The following is a 6,000-nucleotide window of genomic DNA, read 5'->3' on the forward strand; positions in this document are numbered from 1 at the left end:
GCATCCCACCCCATTGAATTGAATGGAAAGGCAAGGTCCTGCCACATACCTCAAACCATACAGTTTAAAGACAAACATCTTCCATCCAACATAAATCAAGCTCTGTAGCCGAGAGGCAAGTATGTGTCTCATGCTGGTGAGAGCTGATGCAAGTTGTTGAGACTGGTCATGGCACGTCACTTGACATGCTTGTATTTTCTAATGAAATTTGTAAAAACAGAACCCCTTAACTAGAAAAAGGGTGCGGCAGACTGCTAAACTGAGCTGAACTGAACTTTAAAATAAATAACTCCTCATCGTGTTGGGAAAATGAACAGTAAGATTGCTCTGACAGCAATGGTTTTGAGCTAAAAAAAAACAACAACTTACAAAGCAACAACAAATCAAGAGCCAAAAAGCAAGGGAAACAAAAGCTGATACAGAGAGGAACAAGAGTTAGGTACACAGGGATCCATTAGCACTCATGCTTCACAGGATTCATACATATTATAATTGAGCTTGCATTCCCATTAGCCATTACAATGTTTAGTCGATTTCATACATATCATCTCCTGTTACAGCTGCATATTCAGTGAATTGCATCAGTAAGGACGGAAATGAAAACAGTTGGAACAACGTGCATTTCTGTTGAAGCTTCATGCTCACTGTAAAGTGCTACATCTATCAGCCCTTGTGCCAGCTCAGAACAGGCTGGGTGATGGTGGGGCCCCCTTTAGATAAATAAAGCACAGCCCCCCTAACTTGTATTGGTGGCATACGTACATGGGTTAACTTGAACACCACATTATAAAGTCCAGCGTTGTGACATTAAGGGAACCTGCATTCCATACATTTCAGCAACGTGGGGAAGGTGTGTACCCTGCTCTATAGTAATGCAGCCTTGAAAAATCCATATGTATCCAGCAGAAGATGTTTAACTTGCATGACTTGCCACATGTGGCATGACATTAGACATGAATACATTGTGGGACTGGAAGAGATGTCTACTGCACCTTTGTGAATGTTGACTGAATGTCACTGTAGAATAGGCAATAATGAAGGTGCTTGAATTCTGATTGAACCCGTATTCAGTAATGTGAATAAGGGAGTCAGTAAATCTGCCAGACTAGGTTGAACACACCAGCTGGATCAATAGAACGTAAGTAGGTTTGAATTAGTTTTGTTTATCCTCCCCATACCTTTCATTGGTGTTTTCAAGTATTATTATTCAAGCACTCAACACTGAGGTTCTTTTTTCATTTTCACAGCTCTCAGGTGTTTGCTCTCACGCCCGTACTGTTTTTTCTCTCTCTCTTTAGCAGCTGCTGACCCTCGTGCACTGCACTGCCTGGCAGGGATTGTGTCCACATGACCAGACCTCAGTTTATTGCCATATGTCATCTCCAGTCATATTCGAGAAGCATACTGTTTCCTCACTGCTGCTGCAATATGATTTGATGTGTATGATTTTTACCAAAATGTGGGAGCCAATGGAACGTGAAGGTCTGGAGTTAGATACCCCCCCCCCACCCCCACCTCCACCACACCGCTGGTGTCCCACTGAACAGTTTCCAAATGTATGCAAGTATTCAATGTCATTTCAAATGTGATTTCTCATTCAGGAAGGTGGCATTTATTCATGTTTAGTTATCTCTTATTAATTGACTATGACATTCGTAGCAGCCTGTTTGGATCTTTGGATCTTTGGATGGCAACATGGCTTCTCATCTTCTGAACAGATCACAGGCTACAGTGAGGTAGCTATAAAGTATATCTGAAGCCTGTACCTATTCTGAGCTAATAAATTCCTTCCTGGCAAGCTGAAAAAAAAAAGATGCTGTTCACCTCGGCTGTTCAAATGACTGCAAAGAAATGTTTCATTTCCTATTCTCTATAAATACCTCCATCTCTTGTATCTCACCCTGTCATCCCCAAAAAATGAAAGGCCTGAATCAGGAGTGTTTGGTTGAGGTATGGTTTCTAGCCTGTCAGTGGCAATCACTGCCTTCCTTTCAACATGGAATGTATTCTTAGTAAGTAGGGGGGTGCTGACACTCGTACTCGGAATTGCCTTTAAAAGGCATTTATCAGCAGCTATTAAATAAATCCATTCATTAATGTGTTGATTTCAAAGGTAACACTTTATATTATGGTGCTGCTTATTAATTTGTTATACATGTTTTATAAATATATAATAGATGCTTAATAACTATGTTATAGAATGTTAAAAATCATCATAGATGGTTTATAACTATGCAATAGCCATAGACGGAATTACAGTTGTATAAAGTGGGTAATTTTTAGTCACCTATTCTACTTTGGGATGTTTAACCATGCAATAGCCATAGATGGAATTACTGTTTTATAAAGGGAACAGTTTTTAGCCACCTATTGTACTTTGGGATGTTTAACCCTTTGCGGTCCATTGTCGGACTGGGTCCGACATTGCAATTATTCCTCTCAGGTCCTTTGTCGGACTGGGTCCGACATCATTATAGCAACGCAAAAAACAGGTTTCTAGTTGTGTTTTCTCCAGAAAAATCTGAAAAAAACATTCAATTGCCGAGTGGGAGCGACAGGAGCTGAGACAAGTCGAAAAAAAAAAAAAAAGGGGCGTATCTCATGAATAGTCATACATATGGCCCTGGTATCAGATAACGAGGCGGCATAGTAAACAAGCTGGCTGAGTGCGTCAGCGCACAGAGACTATCACAGACATTTGCAGAGCTTTTTTCAGATGTTAAAGTAATAAAATGATGACTTTGATCGCATTATTGAGGAGTTTGGTGATAAAACGAGTGATCCGGAGATGATTGATCGGTATGTATGACTATTATTTTTATTATTATTTATTTCTTACATAGGTGAAAGCGATAGCGAACGAAAGGGTGGGGCGGGGCTGGAGATGCCTAGTGAGTACTTTGTTGATATGCAGGGCCATTTAAACCCGTTTGACTGTGGAAAAAAATACTTTTAAACAGCGCATCTAAAATTAACTGCGCATGTGAAAATAAATTAGACCTGACGTGCCTGACGCGCACTTAATAAATGGACTGCAAAGGGTTAAACATAATTACGTCTCTGGCTATTGCATGGTTATAAACCATCTATAATGCTTTATTAACATGATATAACACAGTTATTAAGCATATATAATATATTTATAAAACACTAATAAGCAGCGCCTTAATATAAAGTGTTACCTTGATTGTTTTAAAAGCCAACTGGAAGAGAATTTTCCTCTCATCCAAGGGGCTGACATTTTTGTTGCCTTACCAAGGCTGCAAACTGTGCACGATGGCTCTTCTCCTATCCCCAAGCAGTGACGTCTACCTTTTTTTAATACTTCCAAATATATGCATTTATCAAAATGTCATCCAGGTGCAAAGGTGACGTTTTCTGCAGAGATCCAGCAACCATGTGTAGCAGAGCGCAGTCTGGGGGCATGAAGCAGCAACCACACACACTGCGAGTGAGCGTCTTAACCACTTTGATAAGAGCTGGGCTCGCCTACATTCCTGGTTATATATTTGAACCTCATCTCATTGACAGGGGTCTCCATCCATGACAGCAGTGCATCATACTACACTTGCGGTTCTAGGATCAGACATTGAGCTGGTGGGTTAGAGAAGTATTGCTGACATTCAGGTTTGGCCCAGCCAAGAGGCTGTCTGTAAAGCGTTGTTAACCCATTGAATCTTGGTTTTGTAATTCTGAGAGGAGCCGGTTGTCAGAGTTACTTTGCTATTATTTAAATGCTGTTATCACTTGACAGAATATTTCTCCAGGCTGTTGAACATTCTACTGTTTCTGTTCCTTCCTCCTTCATTCTAGGAGATCTCATTCCCCAGAATCCTCCCTTCCTTGTTTCATGCATTTTCTTGAAATGATTCTGGGTCAGACCTCTACATGGAATGCAGACAGACCAGGTTATATCAATAAATGGTGCATGATTAAAAGATTAACCCAGTGACACAGCTGCTGTACACATACAGCTGAACCTTTGAAACTCTGTAATGTTTATGGATTGTGAATACATTTTTACTTATATTTATCCATTTCTATATATTATTATTTTTTTAAGTCTGGGTTCTGTTGCTCCAATATTGAGTTATCATACTGTTTCAAATCAAACTTTATTTATAAAGCACCTTACATGTCAGAGCCATCTCAAGGCACTTAACAGAAAACAACAATAAAACTGCAAAAACCATAATAACAGTAATAAAACTCTAGTACATAAAAAAATAAAACCAGTAAAAACAGCAAAACAGTAAAATAAACATGACAGTCAGGTTGAAATGGAAACGGTTGATCATAAAAATAGGTTTTCAATCTTGACTTAAAAATTGCAACGGTTGAGGCCTCTCTTACAGAGCCAGGGAGAGCGTTCCACAGTACAGGGGCCCTACAACTGAACCCTCTATCTCTTACAGAACCAGGGAGAGCGTTCCACAGTACAGGGGCCCTACAACTGAACGCTCTATCTCTTATAGAGCCAGGGAGAGCATTCCACAGTACAGGGGCCCTACAACTGAACCCTCTATCTCTTATAGAGCCAGGGAGAGCGTTCCACAGCACAGGGGCCCTACAACTGAACCCTCTATCTCTTATAGAGCCAGGGAGAGCATTCCACAGTACAGGGGCCCTACAACTGAACACTCTATCTCTTATAGAGCCAGGGAGAGCGCTCCACAGCACAGGGGCCCTACAACTGAACCCTCTATCTCTTATAGAGCCAGGGAGAGTGCTCCACAGCACAGGGGCCCTACAACTGAACGCTCTATCTATTATAGAGCCAGGGAGAGCATTCCACAGTACAGGGGCCCTACAACTGAACGCTCTATCTCTTATAGAGCCAGGGAGAGCATTCCACAGTACAGGGGCCCTACAACTGAACGCTCTATCTCTTATAGAGCCAGGGAGAGCGCTCCACAGCACAGGGGCCCTACAACTGAACCCTCTATCTCTTATAGAGCCAGGGAGAGCGCTCCACAGCACAGGGGCCCTACAACTGAACCCTCTATCTCTTATAGAGCCAGGGAGAGCATTCCACAGTACAGTGGCCCTACAACTGAACGCTCTACCTCTTGTAGAGTCAGGGAGAGTGTTCCACAGCACAGGGGCCCTACAACTGAACCCTCTATCTCTTATAGAGCCAGGGAGAGCGCTCCACAGCACAGGGGCCCTACAACTGAACCCTCTATCTCTTATAGAGCCAGGGAGAGCATTCCACAGTACAGAGGCCCTACAACTCAACACTCTACCACCTGTGTTTTTCTTTAAAGCCCTTGTAAAATAAACAGTGCGTGTGAAAATAAATTGGACCTGACGGGCCTAACAGGCACTGAATAAATAGACCGCTAAGGGTTAATCCCAAAAGTATTACCTCTGTTTTATCTGAATTTAATAATAAAAACTTGTCCGACATCCATAGCTTAATATCAATGAGGCAGGTAATCAGAATATTTGAAGATAAAGTATCACCTGGTTTTAGAGTTTTCGATTGACCTTTTCAGTATTTTTATTTTCTTCTCATTTCATTTATTTAAAGCTATTTAATTGTTTAAAATAGCAGTAAAGGCCTGATTAGAGGGCTTTACCTTGGAGGTTGACCTCTTCTGTACCAGACAATAATACCCTCTAATAAGGGTTCTATCGCTTCGATAAATGAGTGACATAAAACAGAATAAAATGAAATAAAAGATCATCCTTCTAAAATGAATCATTAAAGTCCATTCTATGATTGAAGCAGTTAGGAGTGATGGGCTGGGACAGTGATGGGCTCATATGAATCCGAGCATTTCAGAATACAAACATTATATAATAATAATACAAATAAAATAAAAGTAACAGCGCAATTTACATTTCATCACAAAAAGACCATTCAGACTAATGTATTGCAGGCACTGCAACCAGCACTGCTCGCCTAGCATTTCAGAATGATGGAACCTTAGCGCAAGAACAGCTTTTTTGTTTCACTTCATTGTGATTTGTTTTCAGTATGTAGTGGCTTACACT

The sequence above is a fragment of the Acipenser ruthenus genome, chromosome 2, assembly GCF_902713425.1.
Source record: "Acipenser ruthenus chromosome 2, fAciRut3.2 maternal haplotype, whole genome shotgun sequence".
Classification (NCBI taxonomy): Eukaryota; Metazoa; Chordata; class Actinopteri; order Acipenseriformes; family Acipenseridae; genus Acipenser; species Acipenser ruthenus.